The sequence below is a fragment of the Ambystoma mexicanum genome, chromosome 6p (assembly GCF_040938575.1).
Source record: "Ambystoma mexicanum isolate Mex_15411 chromosome 6p, UKY_AmexF1_1, whole genome shotgun sequence".
NCBI classification, from domain to species: Eukaryota; Metazoa; Chordata; class Amphibia; order Caudata; family Ambystomatidae; genus Ambystoma; species Ambystoma mexicanum.
This window is the reverse complement of record NC_090935.1, coordinates 324,251,697-324,273,629: the sequence shown is the minus strand read 5'-3', so window position 1 is coordinate 324,273,629 and position 21,933 is coordinate 324,251,697.

The window sequence follows — 21,933 nt, the reverse complement described above, 5'->3', positions numbered from 1 at the left end:
TGGTGGCAGTCGTGAACAGGTAGTCTACTTGAGATGTACCGGGTTTGTGGTTGTTGAGCGCATTGTTCTTTCAGTGTCTCAAACTGAAAATACAATTTGGAACTAAAAAATACCAGTGTCATAATTTTAATCAAACTCCACTTGCTAGAGGCTTACCTCCCCCCAACAGGTGGTCAAAATACCCACATGTGTCTATGAGAGGGTTTGTGGAAGAGAATAATGCTGAACCCAATGCAAGGCTCTGGGAAATGTTGGATCTCTCCGCTTACTGCAAAATAAGTCGCTTCTTCCTCATCACCCAACAATGAACTATTGAACAGCAATATGGTTATGAGCCCTCCCCAAAACATCTAGGAAGCCAATCTTACTACCCTACATTATGTGCCATCAATAACATCCTTGCACAGTTTTTGTCACTAAAAAAACAAGCATAAGCATATACACTTCCAATATGGTGCCTCTTTGTCCTCATAAATAGAAGCAGACACTCTCACATTTTTTTTGCATTTATTCATATTTCTTCTCTTGTAGAGATGTTGGAGCATTAACAATATGCAGGTCCCAATATTAACAATAATGTGCTTTGATATATTCCTATCATCCTACTCTTCCCTATTCACTTCTAAAGAATATAAAGCCTATGACCAATCAAAAGGTTTGCATAGCTAAACTTATACTCACACTAGAGTGGTCTTTATTAGTGAGAAATTAGACAGATGAGGTTATACCAGCCACTGTAGACCTGTTTAATGGAAATTTCTAAGAAAATGTCTATCAAAAACCCATGCTGCTAAGAGTCGTTACCTAAAAAGAAATCTAATGCAATGAATCAAAACATGCAGGTATTAATTAGTTGAACTCCCCATGCTGGATTCCTGCCTTCTAATGTCTAAGGAATATGTGGGTCGACCTGACCTGGTTGGGGGAACTGCAAGTCAGCTCAGCAGCTTTTATATGTTCTTTCCACAGCTTCAGAGCACACTGAGCTCATTGTTTCCTCATACTTTAGAGAATAGCTGTAATTTAACTTAACAAAAATATACAATGGGCTCCACGGCCATGGAAAGAAAAGTATGTTGTTTAAAAAGGCTTGAAATGGCCTCAAAAAGGCAAAGTACATCCTACCTCTGCCCCAAAGTATAAAAGGCAGGATAACAATTTGAATTTGGAAACATTTGCAAAAGGCCCACCTTTGGCCCACAACGAGTTTTACTCTGCTCTGTTATATTTATACAGACAGAGTCTTCATCTTCTTAACAAAGCTAGTCAGGAATCATATCCATCGCTCTTGTTTCTGCTCTGTCTACCAGTTCTGCATTCCCACATATAATCTGCCCAGCAGGAACAACTCTGCGTGCTCCTCTTTAGTGCTTTGCTTCAAAGGTTTAAGTATGGCTTAACTAAACTCCACATATTTCCTAGCAGCCGATATTGAGTGGATTGGGGTCTGCATCTAGCAGGCTCTCCTCCCTAGCATCACAGTGAAGGGCTTCCCTCTGGGGAGAATTGACAAGATCCCATGAATCTATCCTTCCTCTTGTGAACCGGCCTCCCCTTCTTCTCCGATGGGAAACCTGCTAAGGAAATCCACATTCCCTTGCTCCTGTCCTTTATGATGTTATACAACAAAGCAGTAGGGATAGAGATCGAGGAACCATTGCATTATTCTAGGGGTGGTATCTTTCTTAAGGCTTAACCAAGTGAGAGGGGAGTCGTCAGTTACTAACTGAAACTTTCTTCTGATTAAGTAATATTTTAAATAGATCATCACCCATTTGATGGCAAGGGCCTCTAATTCAATTGTGGCATAATTCTGCTCTCTTGGAAAGAGTTTCCTAATAACATATAGGACAGGATGTTCCACTCACTCATATTCCTGCGAGAGTACAGTGCCTAGACACTGTAGAGGCATCTGTCTGTAGGATACATTTCCTGTTGAAGTTCAGAACTTTAAGGATGGGCTCCCTGCATACAATATATTTTAGTATGTCAAAGCTATCTTGGTCTATCTCTTCCAACTTGAGTTTTTGGGGCTCCACATTCTTGAATTTATCCGTTAAACAAGAAGCAATAGTACGAATTAGGAATAAACCGACGGCAACACCCCATAAGACCTAAGAATGCTCAGAGTTCTCTCTTTATTTTTCTCGGGCTGTAAGTTGTACAGCTTTTACCTTTTTTACCTGGGGTTGGTATAAGCCATTATTTAGGAAAAACCTAGATACTTAATGTCGGACTGTGCCAGGTGATATTAGGGTTCATAGTTGGTCCGACCTTTCTCATGGCCCTCATACAGGTGGAATAGGTGTTCCTCCCAAGCCGCGCTGTGTATTAGGTACGTGCTACAGAAGTGTGAAAATGATCGCAATAACGTATCCATTAAGCTCTGGAAGGTGGCAGGTGCCTCCATGTAAGTAATCTGAAAGGGAGAACTTTAAATTGATACAATCGTCAAGGAGTGGAAAAGGCAGTTCGGGGAATTTGGAGAACTTGCCAATAGCACTTTGTAGATTAATCGTGGAGATGTACTTCACTTAGCCCAGTTTATCTATCAGATCCTCGATCCTATGCATAGGATAATAATTATTATTTTTATTTTAATTTTATTATATTTGGTTTGTTACAAACCTTTCATAAATTCATCTCCAAAACATTCACTTAAAACATCATCTAATAAATAGATGCATAAAATCTTCATTCCTCAAAACAAATGAATCTACTTATTTCATCCTATCCTCGGAACATTTGTGTCTCAGATGTAGTTAAGGATCTATAGTTGTCTCCCAACTCATTGAGATATCTTTGTTTTACTGAAACTAGACTCTCACATTCTGTTATCAAATGTTTACAAGTTTCTGTTTTCCCATTGATTTTACAGATTCCACAATTCGAGCTATTATCAGGAGTCAGCCCTCTTATATCAAGAATCTCTATTGTGGGTAGAATATTTAGGGCCTCATTAGGACCCTGGCGGTCCCGTAATGAATGGTGCCAGTACGGGACCGGCACCGCTCATTATGGGATGCCCTATTACGAGGCCTGCTAGCGGGTCCCGCTTTTCACGTCTGGTCTGACTAGACGTGAAAAGCGGGACCCGCTAGCAGGCCAGGATGCTAATAACGGGCCGTCATTAACAGGCTCGTTGTTATCATCCTCCCCATGGGAATGGGGATTGATTTTTACCGGGTCCAAGAAAAGGGCAATTACCGGATCCGCCAAGGTCGGCGCTTAATAAGGGCACGGCTACCGCCAGGGTCGTAATGAAGCCCTTAGTCTTAGGGCCTCATTACACGGTAGGCAGTAAGAGTTTACCGGTACCGGTATAAAAGTGCGCGCAAACAACAAACACGTATATACAGCTACGATGAATGCCCCATTTGTCGCAGCACTGATCGTGGGACACCGCAGGAGGAGGAGAATAGCCAGGGCACGCATTTTTTCACCACGGACAAGCCTTTTTGGGATGCCTGACGACCAGGGCTACGGCAGGTATAGGTTTCCACCCCGTATCATCCTAGACCTGGTCAGGGGGTGGGAAGATGACCTTACATGCCCCACCATTTGCTCCCAAGCATTGAGCCCCTTGGAGAAGGTGCTCAATGTCCTGCATTTTTTGGCCACTGGGTCATTTCAGCGGACTACTGCCATAGTGGGGGGAGTCTCACAGGCCACGCAGTCACGCTGCCTACACCAGGTCTTGGCAATCATGACAGCGCGCCCCTCAGTCCGCAGGCACATATACATGCCCAGAACACCCGCAGAAAGGCAGGCCGTTGTCCAGGACTTTTACAGGGTGGCACACTTCCGCAAAGTGCTCGGTGCCATAGATTGCACCCGTGTGGCCCTACGTCCACCTAGGGCCACTGAGCACATCTACCGAAACAGCAAGCACTGGTATTCCATCAATGTACAGGTGGCATGCGATGCAAAGGGAATCATCACCTCTGTCTATGCAAACTACCCTGGCTCCACCCATGACAGTTTCATATACAGAATGTCTGCCCTGAGCTGGGCCCTGGAAGCTGGGCAGCATGGCGACACATGGCTCCTAGGTGAGTACAAATGCCCTTGCACATGCATGCATGTCACACACACACAAATACACAAACCCCAATAATCACAACCATTATCACCTCTCCAGGGGACAGTGCCTACCCTCTGAGCAACCACATGATGACGCCAATCCGGAACCCCACCACACCACCACAGGTAAGATACAACGCGGCCCATACTGCAACCAGGGCCATAGTGGAGCGCACATTCGGAGTGCTCAAGTCACGCTTCCGCTCCCTTGACCGCTCTGGTGGGCAGCTACTCTATGCACCCCGAGTAGTGTGCAGGATCATTGTGGCAGCATGTGTCCTGCACAATGTTGCAACACGGCAGGGCGTACCGGTGCCATGGTGGTGGTTGGCATCCCCAACCACAGGCACAGGCGCTGCCCATGGGTGGGGATAGGGCACGTGGCGAGGATGCCCGGACACATTTTTCACCTAAACTCCCACCCCTACGGAGTGCACACAGGCCTGGCACATACCAGGTGACTATCGATCATGACAAAGAGACAGTCAACTGTCACAACCGTACCACCCTGAGATTGTTGCCATGGAAGTGCCACATTGTGTGCATCCCTAGCTACTTAAACACAAGCAATCCTGTGTGACCAAAAGGCACACATGCAAGGTGTGAATCACACACACCTGCAAAACAGGCCATGACTATCACTGGTATGTCACCCTCCCAAAGCACAACATGACATGGCAAGCAATAGCCATACACCAACACAGTACCAATAAGGTACACATTGACGTGTGAAAAATGTAAATTGGCATCAGACAATGATGCCTGACATGGAATCAGATGAAATGACTGACCAACAACCTCCAACCCAAAAGAAGTCATACCCAAATGCATTCCAAAAGTCGAAGTTGTAACATAACAATGAATGCCTGTCTACATGCACATTGTGCATTGAAAAATCAACACTGCAGCTTCTGTGTGCCGTGTCCACCTCCTGCAACACACTGCTCAGTGCACAGCACAGTTAACAGCCACCCTGAGCATCACATCTAAGCGACAAACCACATCAAAAAGCAAATTTGGCATGTACAGGATCCCCAACTGGTCATAGGACATGTGCTGCAGGGACACAGTGGGCACCAGAATGAAAACAGAGTGTACACGTGGACATGGAAGGGTGGTTGTACATGTAGTGCATTATAGTGTGAGTGTGTGTGTCAGTAGGGACATGCACTCAACATATGCATGTGCAATCAAGTGACCATCAGTGTCCTCTACACATCACATGTGAACATTCACCATGTGTACACCCCAGCATGTCAAACCACAACTATCCCCTCACACCTGAAAGGTAAACACAACACATGAACAGGCATTGATCAGCAGAACACATCATGTACATAGGATACCACAAATACAATGTCAGGGTGCCCATCACACTGCAGGGCAAGGCAACTATCACCAACCAAGCAGCACCCCTCCCTCACAAATCACCATGACCCACTGAACAACTGCACCAGGGTTATGGAGCCTACATCCTTGAATTTCACCTGGCCACAGGATCACCCTTCCCCTTTGTCACCATCTCCCACCTTGTGTGTAAAAAGTTCCCAGCACCCTCAGAGTCCACCTTGATTTGCAAAAACACTACATCCAAGAGAACTCAAAGCAGGCCAACACAGAAGCCAAGCAAAAAGCCTGCAGGCAGAAAAACTAACCAGAGCAGCCTCCATTAGATGACTTGAAGTAGCAGTACCTCACAAAGGCCAAGTACTACCACAATGACGTAACAACCAAGGCAGCACAGTAAAACAATGTCACAACAGGATGTGTACCATGTGTGGTACATAACATAGAATGAAGCACCACAAACGGATGTGTACTGTCACTGCTCCCGTGTACAGGTGCAGGAGTGGCACGAACCAACCACCCCCACCATGGTCTGGGTGGCTGCACACAGGCCTCTGAGACCCGGGTGGGGAAGGAGGGTCAGGTATATGGAGTCGGGACATGCGTTGGCATGCTGGATAACCGGAATTAGGGGCAGGAGAGGGGAGTAGGATTGACACAGGAAAGTAGGGAATGGCCAAGAATGTAGTACTCACATTAACACATACACAATCATACCAAACGTGTTCATCATAAACATAGCAGAAATTCACTGAAATGGAAGTCAAAGAGAAACTTATCTCAGGGGTGAGTGCTGGCCTCCTGCCTGCGCACTCTCAGGTCCGGTAACAGGAGCACCTCAATGCTGCAAAGAGAGCCACAGTTAAAAATCTGTGCGTGCCCATAACACACAAACACACCACCAAATATGCCCCAAAGTAACAAACTACTCTACAAACAGACAATCTGGTGTGGATGCTTCGTACCCATACGTAACATTACCCCTGTGATGGTTCATCCACAGTCAATGCAGTAAGTCAGGCACCGGTGGGTGCGTGGCAAATGGAACACCAATGTGTCACGAATCACACAACATGCAATGTTCCCTGGGTAAGCAGACAGACGCATATAGCAAGGTATGACTTCCAAACAAGTCGTGTTCCACCATGACCCAAATAAAGTAGGCAGTGCATGTTTCAAATTCTACATGGAAATTAAATGCACTGCACCCGAGTCTGTCCCTTGCCGTCTGTCCCTGTCAGCTGCTTCTTTCCATGCCTCGGAACGCTACTTGGGTGATACAAGTGCCTCAATGGACCATGGTGGACCGGAGGGAATGTGCCACTGCCCCTGCAGGTGCCCCAGACAACCTTACAATCAACTAGCCATGAGTCCACCAACACATCTGAGCTGTATTGTGCTTTTCAGCACCAATATTCGTCCAAGCTCACCCTCAGTGTTGCTACTAAGCATGCATGTGCAACTGGCCTGGTGGAAGGTTTGCTGTGTTGTGGCCCCCCTGTGCTGCTCACCTTGCCTGGAGTCCCTTGAAACACGTCAGCAGTTTTCGGATGTATGATTGCAATCCCTGTGCCTCTGCTTGCGCACACATGTGCATGTGGGCACCACCAAACATGTTCAGATTCCAGACGTCCAATGGCCCATGTCTGCTGGCAAAGGTGGTCTGGAGGCTCATCCCCCTGCAGAAAGGGCATGAAACACATGATTAATGCATTAGATTCAACTGTGTGTGTCTCTTCAGGCATCACATCACTGGACCATGTCAGAGATGTACATCAGAAATCACACCACAGTCCGTCTTTCACAGCCAAAGTGTGGAACACACCATCTACGGCATGAATTGCAACAAGCACATGTACAGTAAAGATAAGAAACATACTACACAATGCATGGTAATAAATGTACACATGAATCATGAAACACCCCATCTAGCAAAAGCAGAACAGTGGTCAATAACACCCCAATCATACCCACTAGGGGTGTTAACACAAGTTCCACAGCAGCAGACATTGCACAGATATGACAGTCCAAAGCCCTTATGTAATAGGCTCTTACACCAAACCATCCTTGCGAGCCCATGGATAAGGGAAGCAGGAGTGGCATATGTGAGTCAAGGACCCTAAGCAGCAAACACATACACAAGACAAGCCTGAAGGGCCCAGCTGGAACAGACAGTGGATGCTTTCAAAAGCCACAAAGCACCACACTGTCACATGAAAGCACAATAGACAAGCAATTTTAAACTATATTAACTAATTACACTAACTACGAAAAACCTACTTTACCTAATTAAACTAACTATCAAACAGAAACTTAACTACCTAAACTAAAAGAAAAATCAAAAATGGCCACATACGACCCGGGGGCGGGGGCACCCAGGAGGGGGGAGGTACAGGGTGCTTCTCAAAACCCACATGCGATGATGCTGAGCCAAAAAAAAACCTCCATGGGCTCAACGCCTGCACAGCCCGCCCTATGTGGGAGATAGATGGTCGTCCGAGTCTGGCTCATCCTGGAAAGGAGGACGTGGCACAGTAGCCTGGCCACGCCTAGCCGCAGCTTGCCCCTCGTCAGCAGCAAGTCTGCCGGACGGGTGAGCCTGGTTCTGTGTGGTGATGACACGTAGGTCTGCATGCAGAACCTCCCGTGATACACGTGCTTCCTCTTGCAAGGTAGCATGTGTAACACGGAGTTCCTCCTGCAAGGCCTGGCTTGACAACCGCTGCACCTCTCGGCAAGCCTGTAGCTCAGCCGAGATGGTACGCTTGAGCTGTGCAAACCTCTCCTCTGACCGCTCCCTCTGGGACATCAGAAGGACACCCAGAGTGGATCTGAGGGAAGCATACTCCTCCCTCAGGGCCTCCATGTGTGCCGCTGCGTGAGCAGCAATTGCTTGACGCAGAGACGACATTTCAGCCTGGCGTGCCCTGTCTGAGGCCGCCATGCCCAGCCTGAGCGAGCGGGCGGGCCCTGGACCGTGCCGCCTGCTGCTGGAGAAGCACCTGCCTAGCAGGGGGGAGCACGGATCGGGCCACACGCTCCATGCTCTCAGCGATGTTCTCCATTGCTGCCCCCTGCCGTTCTGAATTGGCAGTCATGTCTTGCTCCCACTCAGTATACAGCGGTTGCGCGCGGCGACCGCGTTGCTGGCCTTGACCCCTGCGGGACCCAAGGACCGGTTGTCCTCGTCGTGTTGGCACCGCCCGCGGCTGCACGACTACATGCCCCGTCGACGTGATGTCCCAGGCACATCAGTGACTGGTGTGGAGGGAGACCCTGCGTCCCGATCCACCACGGGCAGAGGTTCCAAGACTGTCTGATCCCTCAGTGCAGGTGTCGCAGACAGAGGAATGTCCACATCAGAATCACTCACCCCTGACACATGGACCTGATGCTCATCCAACTCGACATGGACGTCAGAGTCGTCATCAGGGCTGGACTCATAGGCAGCCAGAGACAAGATGGCCTGTAGCACTTGGGGGTTTTCGTGGCATGCCACCCCACGACCCCCACTTGTGCCGGGTTGATGTAGTGATACAACCCTGTGCCTGGCATGACAACACCATCCTCCGGCTCCATTGCGTCATCATCTGAAAAATAGAGAGAAAAAAGGTCACTACACATGTCAGAAGCACACAACACACACACACCCCCGTGCCTCACGTGACAGAAGCGCATACACGCGAAGGGCCTTTGGTCCAATGAAATCGCTGACATGCTCACGCGCTAAGGGTCTTTCCTCGAATTACACGCTGACGTGCAAGATTTTCACGTGCCAAAACACTCCGTATCAAGCTGGACACACGAAAACACACCGAAGACCACGCTCCTGCCCTGAAGGCCATTTCCCTGCCCCCCAGAGCCCTGAGCATGCTCCCACCTGCCATCTGCTGCTGCCCACGTGCCCTGCTATTTGCTGCCTGCACATCAGCCAGGGGTGCAGTTGCTGTGACCACCCCTGCTGGAACTGAAGACTCCCGACTGGGATACCATTGCTCCACAGCCCAGCCCCAGGACCCAATTGCCCACCCACACCTGCCTTTGGGGTTTCTATGTCGGGCACACCACCATCTGAGACCACTGGCAACCCCCAGCCAGAGAGGCAGAGGGCCACCAGCTTCACTGCCACCGAAGTTGGTGTCCTGGTGGAGCAAGTCCTGGGGCAGTATGTTACCCTCTTCTGAAGTTCGCGCGCCGACAAGGAAGGACGGACCAGGATCTGGACGGACATCGTGACTGCCATCAACGCGGAGGGGGTAGCAGTCCGCAAATTCCAACCTGTCAAAAAGAGCTGGGAGGACTTCAGGTCCAGGACTCTCAACAAGGCCCGGCGCCTCTTCAAGGCAGCAGATCCTAAGGGGCGCCGGGGCCACCTGTCGGAACACCAGATAAGGGACCTGGAACGCATATGCCCAGCGCTCCACGTCCAGGTCCTTGAGAGGCAGACCCGTCTGGAGTCGAGCGGTAAGTGTACATGCATACTGATTGGAAGCTGTGCTTGTGGTGGTGTGCCAGTAGTGTGCAGGTTGCACATGTGGTTTTGTAGGGCCATGTATGTATGTGTATGTATAGGGCCGTGAGGCTAACACATGTGAGTCCTCTCATGTGTGAGACACATGGATGGTGTATGTGTGGGTAAGCATGCAGGCAAAATGCATATGTGTGAGCACACATGTTTGAATGACTGTGTATGTAAGTTGGCATGGTAGTGGTGTCACACATGGATGTTGGTTCCAGCTGCATGTATCTGCACCGTGTGCATGTGTGTGTATTTGACAAGGGTGCAACAGTGATGCAACATGGATGCATGTGACACTGATATGTAGAAGGCTGATTGCCAGATGTGACATGGATGCCGATCTCATCACTGTGACAGTTGGTGGAGGTGTACACATGCATGTAAGTGTGGTGGCGTGTGTGCATGTCTAGTGCACTCCCTGTGTTCCATGTGATGTGTGGCTCATCTTTGGCTGCTCATGCTGTTGTATGTGTATGGATGGTGCTGGCCATTGTGATATGGCTGTGCAATAGCTCATGTGTGTGATTTCAAATGACATGTGTGTTGGGGATTGTGATGCCATGTCTGAAGTTTGACACTGCCACTCATGTGGAACTGTCATGTGTGTATCAGTCCATTGTACAGTGCCCTGATGCCTGTCTCCTATCTCTCCCTGTCTGCATCATCAACTGATGAAGAGGGCGGAGAGGGTGCTTTGGAGCCCAGCGGCAGGGATCGCACCACCAGCCGGAGACGCAAGGCCCGGCTCCCCTCCCAGGTTGTGATCTCGTCGGGGAGTGAGGAGTCCAGTGCCGCGTCCCAGGCCACAGCTGCCGAGGGTAGGTCCAAGAGGCAGAGGTCGGAGTTGGACTCCTCAGCAGCAGAAGGGGCAGCTGAGACCCCACAGGGCCCGACGGAGGAAGGTGGCATGGAGTCATCCAGGTTGGTGGGGGGTTTGGTGGAGGAGGAGGCCATGCAAGGGACAGAGACGGGGTCTGGAGGTGGGGATTCCACTGGTGCTAGTGGTGCAGTGCAGGGGCAGGGACAGGAGGCAGCACAGGCCGCCGCGGAGGTGCCTGTGTGTAATCCTGTCCCCGATCCTGTCACTGCATCATCCCGCACCAGCAGGGATGCCTACTTCTAGACCCGTTCTCAGGGAGTGGATCGGCTTACACCAACTGGCCTTCCTCTCCCTGCGGATGTGGCTATCCGGCACTGGGTTGAGCCTGTCCTGTGTGGGGTGGCGTTGTGTCAATGTGCCATGCGAGTGACCTGCAGTCTTTTCATGAGGAGACTGCACGTCTTCTCGCATGGCTCATTGACCGCGTTGACCCACTGGGACAGCTCACCAGGGCCGGATTCCTCCGTTTTCTGGACCTTGTTCCGACCCCCTCCTCAACTGAACCCCCTATGCTCCAGTCATCCTCCGTGCCATCTTCCCACCCATGTGTCACCTGGGTGCCCTGTGGAGCTGCTCTGACCCTGCGGCCAGGCTGGTGGAGGACACATCCCTGCCACAGTCAGGAGTCGGACGTCCAGCAGGGGTGGCCACATCAACAACTGCACCGCAGCCGGAGGAGGATGTGCAGGCAGCAGGAGCCAGGGCACAGGCAGAGGCACAGCAGCAGCAGCAACAAGGTGGGAGCCATGATGGCTCGGGGCCTTCAAATCGGAAGGGCAGGCATCGGCCAGAGGGCAGGAGGACCCAGGACAGGAAGTGTCTTCCGTTTGGCAGCAGTTGGGCCATGCTATAGATGCGGTGCAGCAGCGGGAGGAAGAGGCACGGCTCACGACGGTTAGGGCGGAGAACTCCATGCATGGGGCCCTGAGGCGGGCCGAGTGCCTCGAGGCCATTCGCAGGGACCTGGAGGTCCAGATGTCATCGTCCCTGCGAACCCTCGGGGCCATGGAAGAGGAACGCCTCTGGGACATCGAGCAGGAGTTCGATGATGCCCTGGCCTGGGAAATCAGAAAGTGAGCCGTTGGACTAGCCCGCTGCCATTGCAAATAGTTATATAGTGTTAGGTTTCCTTTTGTTTTTCTTTTCATTTGGGGTGCTTGGACAATGCCCCAACTTTTTGTATATAGTTGTTCATTATGTAGGGTTTTTGTAGGTTTCCTTTCAATGGTTGGGCTCATGGACCCTGGATTTGTACTTTGTATATAGTTCCACAATGGATTTCACTTCATTTGCCATTTTTTTTAACCATGGATCAATGGATTTTTCTTTTTTTTCACTTTGGATTTGATTTTTATTCTGGTTTTACACATCTTCTTTTTCACATTTTGGACATGCAGCTTTTTATTTATTATTTAAATTATTGTGTGATTTCATTTCATTCCCTAGCTTTTGTGTCTAATACATTTTTATTTGATACTTCATTGTGTGGTATGCTTTCCTTGGTTTCCTGCATGTCACGATGCTTGTTTTCTCATTCACTTGCACCCATTGTGTGTGTGTGATGGACATGTATTGATGTACATACTTGCCATTTGGGATGTTTCATGTGATGGGGATTTCAATGTGGGGTGTATGTAATACTTGGTTGTGTGTTTCGACTGGGGTGGCGTGGGTTGGGATTTGGGTCGCCATTAGGCCCATGATTGTGGATCGTGATGACATATTGTGGGGGACATGAGTGGGGGCCTGCTGGCAGGTGCCCTGCACTGCTGGGGGTGGGGTTGCAAGGGGACATGAGTGGGGGCCTGCTGGCAGGTGCCCCGCACTGCTGGGGGGTGGGGGTGCAGGGGGACATGAGTGGGACATGAGTGGGGGCCTGCTGCCAGGTACCCTGCACTGCTGGGGGGTGGGGGTGCAAGGGGACATGAGTGGGGGCCTGCTGGCAGGTGCCCCGCACTGCTGGGGGGTGGGAGTGCAGGGGGACATGAGTGGGGGCCTGCTGGCAGATGCCCTGCACTGCTGAGGTGTGGGGGTGCAAGGGGACATCAAGGGGACATGCGTGGGGGCCTGCTGGCAGGTGCCTCGCACTGCTGGGGGGTGGGGGTCCAGGGGGACATAAGTGGGGTCCTGCTGGCAGGTGCCCTGCACTGCTGGGGGGTGGGGGTGCAAGGGGACCTGAGTGGGGGCCTGCTGGCAGGTTCCCTGCACTGCTGTGGGGTGGGGGTGCATGGGGACATGAGTGGGGTCCTACTGGCAGGTGCCCTGCACTGCTGGGGAGTGGGGGTTCAGGGGGACATGAGTGGGGGCCTGCTGGCAGGTGCCAAGCACTGCTGTGGGGGTGGGGGTGCAAGGGGACATGAGTGGGACATGAGTGGGGGCCTGCTGGCAGGTGCCCCGCACTGCTGGGGGTTGGGGGTGCAAGGAGACATGAGTGGGGGCCTGCTGGCAGGTGCCCCGCACTGCTGGGGGGTGGGGGTACAAGGGGACAAGAGTGGGGTCCTGCTGGCAGGTGCCCTGCACTGTTGGGGGGTGGGGGTGGGGGTGGGGGTGCAAGGGGACATGAGTTGGTGATCAGTAGTGCAAGGAGACATGTGGCTTTGCTGGGGGGCATGCCCATGTTGGGTGGGCTGCCTGCGGGACATGACCAGGGGTGCAGGGTAGTCCCCTGTGGTGTGGGCTGCCTGCAGGGGCCGTGGAGGGTGTACAGGGAACACCTGGGAGGGCCCACACTGCCAAATCACGTGTAGGACGCCCCGGCACCCCTGAATTACACATACCCGGCTGAAATCGCGTGTGAAACTTCCCGCTAACACCGTAATACACGTACCATGCTCCAATCGCATGTGAAACTTCACGCGAACCCCAATTATACACGTACCCTGCTGAGATCGTGGGTAAAACTTCCCACGAACCCCAGTTATACACGTACCCCACTCGCACAGGGCCTATCGCGTGTGAATCTTCCTGCGCACCCCTGAAATACACGTACCCTGCTGAAATTGCGTGTGAAACTTCCCGCGAACACCGTAATACAGGTACCATGCTCCAATCGCGTGTGAAACTTCACGCGAACCCCAGTTATACACATACCCTGCTGAGATCGTGGGTAAAACTTCCCACACACCCCAGTTATACACGTACCCCACTCGCACAGGGCCTATCGCGTGTGAAACTTCCTGCGCACCCTTGAAATACACGTACCCTGCTGAAATCACGTGTAACACTTCACGCGCACCCCTGAAATACACGTACCCAGGCCAATCGCGTGTTAAACTTCCCGCGCACCCCTGAAATACACGTACCCTGCTGAAATCGCGTGTAACACTTCATGCGCACCCCTGAAATACACGTACCCAGGCCAATCGTGTGTTAAACTTACCGCGCACCCCTGAAATACACGTACCCTGCTGAAATCACGTGTAACACGTCACGCGCACCCCTGAAATGCACGTACCCAGGCCAATCCCGTGTAAAACTTACTGCGCACCCTTGAAATACAGGTACCCTGCTGAAATCGCGTGTGAAACTTCCCACGCACCCCTGAAATACACGTACCCTGCTGAAATCGCGTGTGAAACCTCCCGCATACCCCTGAAATACACGTACCCTGCTGAAATCGCATGTGAAACTTCCCGCGCACCCCTGTAATACACGTATCCTGCTGAAATTGCGTGTGTAACTTCCCACGCACCCCTGAAATGCACATACCCCGCTCGCACAGGGCCAATCGCGTGTGAAACTTCCCGCAAACCCCAGTAATACACGTAGCCCGCTTGCCGTGCTGGTACAGGGTTAGTACAGCCCTTTGCGCTGGATTGGGGATTTTGATGGCTTTTCCCTGCGCGAGGGGAGTTCTTGGGGGCGTAACTGGCACTGCTGCAGGGTCGCTGCGCCACTGTGCGCCATGGCTGGTTTTGGTAGCTGAAATCCATGAATACGATGTGCGCGGAAATGGATTTTAGCGCACGCAGCTGGCGCAGAGATCCGCACGCGCACACTGTGCGCAAGCCGCGTGCGCCACTTGTGCGCTAAATTCTATGAATTACCCCCTTAATGTTTATTCTCATATTGTTCTCCTTTACGTAAAGGTTTAATTGGTACAATTGCCTTTGGAGACCGATGGGTGTTAAATCCATGAAGACCAAGTCATCTGCGTATAGTATCCATGGGACGACCTGGTCGTATATTTTAGGTGTAAAACTCTAACACCTGATTGAGTTGTCACCAAGTCACATAAGTACAAAACTAACAAAGTGGCAGCCAAAGGACAACCCTGCTTTATTCCTCTGCTTGTATTAATTGATTGGGTTATTAACCCCTCTCTCGACATTTTGACTCGAATTGTGGTTGCTGAATAAAGGGCTGTTATTTCCTCCAAAGGATCAGCAGGACAGCCCTATTACCTTAGTTTTTCCCAGAGTTTTTCTCTATTGATGTTATTGAACGCTTGTTCAAGATCAATGAAGGCTAAATAAACCTTTTGTTTGGTTCTTATAGACTTCAATTTTAGGATGTTAAGCAGAAATAGATTCAGGTTCGTACCTGTGCCTTTAGTGAAGCTCACCTGTCTTTTGTCGAAGATACCAACCGCGGCAGCCCATAACTTGCCAAGTCAGTCAAGAAGGGCGACGAGCCTGCCATTTTGTGGATCCTCACTATTTCCCTTCTTGAAGATTAGCACTATCAGTGCAGCCTTCCAAGAATGAGGGATCTTGCAGAATCGAATGATTTAGTTGAATAACATGAAGCAAACGTCGGCCCATTCTTCTGGATTTTGCTTGATTAAAAAGTTGTCAGGGAAGGATTTAGTTTCCTAATGAGGCTGCGGTATTAGACAAGGAGGGATGTTGGGTAAATCGGGAAGAACAGAGATGGATGCTGCCCAACGCATACGTAACAGCGATAGCTACTATGGCACATGGAAAAGCACACATTAATGCAAAGAGTATTTGTAAACACTTAGACGCAGTTTGGTATAACAATAACATTCCTAAAGCTGCAGAACAATTAGTTCAGAACCGTATGATTTTCCTACAACATAATATTGATAAGGGTTCACCAGCACTCAGACGGCGTTTTGGACCTCCTGCTATGTCATTTGAAGTGATACACTTTGACTTCGAGATGGAGCGATGCCAAAACTACAAGTATGTGTTAGTAGTGATATGTGCCTTCAGTAAATGGGTCTAAGCCTTCCCTATGAAGGATAACACCACCTTGTCAACTGCCAAAGTAATGCTAAACGAGTATTTCCCTAGATTTGGACTACAAAGAGTAATTTGGTCCGATAATGGACCGCATTTTATACCGGCTATCATAGTACAGGTATGCGAGGCGCTACAAATAGATACGAAATTTCATTCAGCTAGGCATCCACAGAGTGCCGGTTTAGTGTAACATCATAACGGTATCCTTAAAAATAAACTGGCAAAGGTGTGTGCACATAGCAAACTGAAATGGCCTGATGCTTTACCGTTAGCCGTACTGTCGATGAGGACAGCGACACAGTCTAGAACGGGACTTTCTCCTTACGAGATTGTCAGGGGAAGACCTGCTAATATATGAAATGCACCCAGACCTAAGAAATTATGTGAAATAGAGTATCCTCTATTAACAGATTATTGACCAATTGACTCAAAACCTGCGTTTGATTCACTATCAGGTTCGAGCTGCTTTGCCTGAGAAATACGAATGACCTGGTCATCACATTCGACCTGGCGACTTCGTTTTGTTGAAGGGCTTCGAGAGGAAATCCTGCCTTGCTGAAACTGAAAACTACCATTAAATCAATGTTTCATAGTCAAACCTAGATTTCCTCCCACGACAGCTGCCAAAAAACCATAGCCAATCATATGCCAGCTTCATAAGATGAATGTTTGTGAATGCGTCTATTCTTTTCTCCATGTAGTTGATCTACTGAAATGCCTGATTATCAAATTGAAGCTTAAGATGATTATGCATAATGGGGAGATCCCGCTAACTTTAAAATGTTTTTTGTTTATTGTTAAAGGGTTCATACACCATGGAATAGAAGTAATTATTTACGGTTTGCAGCAGAATTATTTTTATCTGCAAACACCTTGAATTGAATTGATATTTTATTTATATCGTGCTCATACACAAGTGTTTCAAAGCGCGACAAGGCAAGGGAAGGCAACAGGGGAGAAAAAAACAACAATCTTACTAGGCCCAGTGACATTGAGAACGTGCAAGTGCATGAAAAAGGGAAAAGTACATGAAAGGACGGAGAAGTGGAAAGTGCAAAGCAGAAAAAAAACATAAATAATAATAAATAAAATGAATATATTATGTAGACAATAAGCTGTGGTAGTGCAGCCAGCAAGTGGCAAGTGCTGAGTATAGCCGACAGGTTATGTCGGATAACTGCAGAAGAAAGGACAGGGGGTGGGGCACTGTATGGGTACAGATACAGACCCCAGTACAATGGGTGGCCAGGAAGCAGTGCAAGGGGGTGGCAGGGTGAGCATGTACCTGGGCCCAGAAGACAGAGGGTGGCCAGGTCCACAGTACCGAGAGAAAAACAGACAAGCAGGGTAAAAGGGGGGCAGAGGCCGAAACAAAGGAAGGTCTTGAGGTGCTTCCGGAACCGGAGATGGTTCTCCTCAAGTTTCAGAGTGGCAGGGAGGCTGTTCCAGAGGGAGGCCCCAGCCAAAGACAGAGATCTACCCCCAGCTCGTTTCTTTAAAAAAAGACTGACTCTAAGGGAGTTAGAGGTAGAGGAGCGAAGAGCTCAAGAGGGAAGGCATTTACGGAAGGATAGTTGAAGGTATTTTGGACCCGGCCTCAGAAAGCCTTGTGGACAATGCAAAGGGTTTTGAATTTGATCCTTGCATCCACTGCAGCCAATAAAGGGATTTCAGAGCTGGAAAGATACTATCCCAGGGCTTGAGGCCAGGGACAAGTCTTGCAGTCCTGTTCTGGATAAGTTTGAAAGGGCGGAGAGTAGATGCAGGTAGATTTAGAAAGAGCCTGTTACAATAGTCCAACCTAGAGAGAACCAGAGCTTGGGAGACAGTAAGCATCTGAGGGAATGAGTGGAAGGGCAGAGTACCTCTGAGGAAGTGCTTTAGGAAGTTTGACTTTTTAGAGACATCGAAGATGTGGGCGGAGAAGGAAATTGTGGAGTCAAAGATGACCCTGAGGTTCTTAGCCTCGCAGTTAGGGGTAGCAGGAAGGCCAATGGAGGCCGGCCATAGAGTAAGGAGAAGGGATGGTGAAGGTGTACCGATGAGAAGGATCTCAGTCTTGTTGGCATTTAGACAAAGATCATTGGCGGCACACCAATTTTGAATGGCAGTTATGCAATCAGAGATGAGGGAAGGAGAGGAGGTGGCTGAGGGCAGCCTGAAGATGAGTTGAGTGTCGTCAACCTAGCACTGGAAATTTGAGCAGAAAATGGCAATGCAGTGTGCGAGAGTTGCCAGGTATTGGTTGAAAAGCCACGGCGAGAGGTTAGACACCTGGGGAACACCACAGGTAGAGAGGGAGATAGATGATAGGATGGAACCAACTTGGACCCTGGAGGGTCATTCAGAGAGGAAAGAGGTCAGCCACAGCCTGATTAGTGATACCCAGGTTATCATGGTGAAGGTTGAGCAGGGTGATATGGTTAACCATATCGAAGGCAGAAGAGAGATTGAGTAGGATGAGGACAGAGGGAATGTTAGAATCAATGTTGGAGAGCAGATCTTCACGGATGTTCAGGAGAGCAGTTTCCGTGCTTCTCGCAGCTCTGAAGCCAGACTGGTGGTCATGTAGAGAACCAACAGAATCAGAATGAAGTTTAGCTTGAGAGATGGCCAACTTTTCAAGGAGTTTACCCAAAAAGGGAGTAATGGAAATTGGGCGATAGTTAGCCGGAAAAGGAGGATCAGCTGTGGGTTTGTTGAGAAGAGGATGCACAAGGGAGTGCTTCAGAGGAGAGGGGAAGGATCCTGAGGCAAAGGAAAGGTTGCAGAAATCGGCTACAGCTGATTGTGTTGTATAAAATGATTTCACTTGCTTTCTGAATATAGCAGCCAACAATTATAATAGTGCACTTTCAAAATGATGGGCCGTTTGCCAATGTACCTTTAATGGTTAAAATGGAGCACTTTTCGAATAGGATAAAACATCTAATATCATGATTTAATACTCAATATCTTATGTGAAATGCACACATATGTACATCTTAGGTTTTGACTCTGTCAACACTTCCTATAAAAATATATGCATATATATATATATATATATATATATATATATATATATATATAGTAGAAACAAGTGGAGAAAGGGGAGGCCGCTCTCTCCGCGGATCCTGAGGCAAAAATCCACACAAAAAATACATGAGCGCAACTCACACGAGGAAGGTCATAGAAAAGTATTTAATGAGATAAACACAAAATAGTGTAAAAATACGGCTGGGGAAGCAGCAGAAACAGAGGCAGGACGCCCATGAGCACGACCTGCTTACAACGCGTTTCACGCTCAACTGAGCGCTTGGTCACGGCGTGATCTATAAATATTAGATAATGCACCTGGTGACTGCACATTATTCATAAAGTCCAAATGAATGTAATTGTAACAGCAGAGCCATGTCTAAATGATACTGTATTAATGCCCCAAACACCAGTCCAATAACGAAAATAAGGAAGGGCACCAAGTGCAAGAAAACCCAGCTTTATTCACTTTATTAAAAGGTACAGTGTAAGTTGGCAGTCAGCAAAAATATTTTTTAAACGTCAACAAGCCCACATCTGACACAAAAACACAATTGCATATTTACAAAAAACAATACATGTGACATTTTCGAACACATTCATTGGCTACACTGATCAAAATCCTATAGATCCCTGCACATTGAGGTCTACCATTGGCTAATCCATTATCTGCAAGCCCACCCAAATTCAACCCCTTAACAAAGTCATAATTACAAAACGACACTATCAGATGATTTGGTTGGTTGGCACTCTTCATACTGACAACGATAAGAATACTTTCCTGCCATTGGATGGCATATCTTAAGATGGCCTTGAATGTTGCAACCATCCTAGACAGTCCAATAATCATTTGATTTATTGCGGCTGTGAATAGAAAGATCAAACCCTAGTTCCAATAACGAAAATATACTCCCATCTCGTTTCTCATTCCCAGGCACCATTTATCCAGGCAGTTTCCCTAACCTTGTATTTTCTAATTACTCGCTTGTACAGGTACATAATCTTTTAATTGAGTCATGGGATGAATAACAGTCTCTATGAGTAGCCGTCTAGCTGGGAGGATTTCTGCAATTTCACCGTATTTAATACAGGGTGTAGTGGCAATACTTGGCCATAGTGGGCACTGTGTATACAACTTGGTTTAAGGTCTTTTGCAATATTTCTTCTCGGAGCACCCTGCACCTGGCGATTAAAGCTTCTGCGTGTTTATTCAATTATCGTTTGGGTCAAAAAGAACTGCTACATAGCTAACTCTTGTGTCATGGGAACACCATCTCTTTGCCACTCCTTCGAACACTATCTTGGTTTCCCTTCCACTATGACCATTGCTGTCTCGCACTTTAGGCAAGAATGGGTTTTTCACAAACATGAACAAATCTGAGCATGATGGAGCAGCAACGTCCAAAAGAACACATTATGCAGCTACTAATAGGGCCTTTGCTGCCAAATGGCAGAAGCTTTGCTCACTGCTACATCAATGATTCATCAATATTACTGTTTCTTCGTGTATGCATCTTTTGGTAATCTTCTCAACAACCTATCCCTCAATGAGTGTATGCTGCAACCTAACTTCCTCAATGTGGCACATCTACCTGCAGTGTTACAACCTGATTATGCTGTGTTTATGTTTTTCACCTATAACATAATAAAAACCCTACTGTGTTGCACTTCTTATGAACAGTTTGGTTGCGTACAAGGACTAAAACCATTACTTTAAATGGGCTCCCTTATCTTATATTTATGCACATGTTTTGGGGGAGTGAGGGGTGGTGCATACTGTGATGTTTGCCGTATTTGCACCATCACGTTCCCCTCCTCTGGTTAGTTTAGTAGCCAATAAACCTTCATCTATCATTCGGTCATAAGCATCTTTTAGTATCCGTGCCCTATTTATTTATTAGCATTTATAAAGCACCCAGCAGACCTGGGGCATCGTGCCACTGTTACACTTGCTGGTTACAGGAAATGCTGGGAGCTTAGTGGTTACAGAGAATGCAACAAACTTAGTTACAGGAATACATACATACTTCATACAGACATGTGAAGTGGACAGTAATATACATAGGGTATAGGGATCATGCTAAGAAAGCAAAGAAAAAGGGAGGCAGAAGGCTTAGTTGAACAGTGTGGTTATGAGGGATTTGCGAAAGGTGAAAAGGGAGGGGTGAGCTCTGACTGCATTGGGTAGGGCATTCCATAGTTTGGGTGCTATGTAGGGAAAGCCAATACCACCAGTGTTTGTTCTTTTAATATGGGGTACGCAGAGTTGGTTGACGTGGTAACTTATTTTAGGGCGTGTGGATAAGTCTCTGGTGATGGTTTTCTGGTAAGTAGGAAGGGGCAGAGAGACTGTGGCACTTGTGCATTAAAGTGAGGATCTTGAAGTTGACCCTTTCCTTGAATGGGAGCCAGTGGGCATCTCGTCTGGCCTGTGGGAAGTGGTCTCTTTTTGGGATGCTGAGGGCTGCGCAGAGCGTGTTGTTTTGTACTGTTTGGAGCCTGTGAAAGTTTTTTGCTGAGGTGCCTGCAAGGAGGGCATTACAGTAGTCCAGTTTAGCTCCAATTTTGGCTTGAACGATGGAGAGGTGATTTTGGGTGGTTAGAAAAGGTTTAATGGCATTTATAAGTTTGATGGTGTGGGCAGAGGCAAAAGCAATGGTGCTAACCTTTCGGGTCATCGAGAGGGTCGAGTCAAGGTAGACTCCAAGTGTCTTTATGGTGGAGGAGACGGTTATGATGGTGCTGTCGATGGTGAAATGTATGTATTTCCAGCTAAGTTTGGGAAGTATTTCCTTGGGACCTAGGAGGATGATCTCAGTTTTGTCCCCGTTTAGGCAGAGACCATTGGCTGTCATCCAGGTTCGGATGGTAGTGTAGATTTG